An 883-nucleotide genomic window follows, 5' to 3' on the forward strand; every position below is an offset into this window, starting at 1 on the left:
AGCGGCCAGGCGGGCGCAGCCTCCACTGGGCGCAGCCGCCTGGGGCCGTGCGCGCCTCGCGGAGCGCTGCAGCAGCCAATGTGTCCGCACTTGTCGGCCTCCCCAGGTGACTCGCGGCCCCGGCAAGCGAGCTGCGAGCGAGCGAGCGCGCCCCAGGTAGGAGGATCCGCCTCCCGCCCGCCCTCCTCGCTCGCCGCGCGCTCTCTCTCCCTCGCTCCCCAGCTCTCCCCTCCCTTTTCTCCTCCCTCCCCGGTGACACACAGACGCATCCACCCCCCAGACCCCCCTCCCCAGGCCAGCTCCCTTCCGTTCGTCTCACCGGGACCGGGCGGGGGGATGGGGATTGGGTGCGGAGAGGGGGGCGCGGGGGGAGGGTGCGGCTCCGAAGAGACACCTGCGGAGGGGCTGGCCGCTCCTCTGAGCCCGTGGGGGTGGGAGGTGGCGGGGGCGGGGAATGGACAGTACAGGTCCTGGTGGCCACTCGGCCTCCAGTTTCCAGTGGGAGAGGGAGAGACCACCCAGTCATATAGCCGTTGTGGCGCTTTGTCCCTGCTCCCCCCCCCGTCCCTCCCACCACCCCCCCTCGGCAGTTATCCACAGGGGGTCCTCCTGGGCCACGCCCTTAGTCCATACAGCAATGCTATCTCCGTAGACCTCGATCAGAGCCCCCCCTCCAGCACCCAGGGGCGCCCTGCCCCGTCGGCACTGCTAATTCAGAGTGGGGACAGGGAAAGGCTAGACAGGCCCGGTCAGTAGCAGAGGGGTTGCTCAGATGACCTCCTGCAAAAGCAGTTGGGTTAAGCACCGTGATGGAGACGGAGAGGAGGTTGTTGGCGCTTCCCAGGCTTTGGGGGAGGCTCCAGGCCCCCAGGGGTTCCCTGCC

The sequence above is a fragment of the Pteropus vampyrus genome, unplaced genomic scaffold (assembly GCF_000151845.1).
Source record: "Pteropus vampyrus isolate Shadow unplaced genomic scaffold, Pvam_2.0 Scaffold257, whole genome shotgun sequence".
Taxonomy (NCBI): Eukaryota; Metazoa; Chordata; class Mammalia; order Chiroptera; family Pteropodidae; genus Pteropus; species Pteropus vampyrus.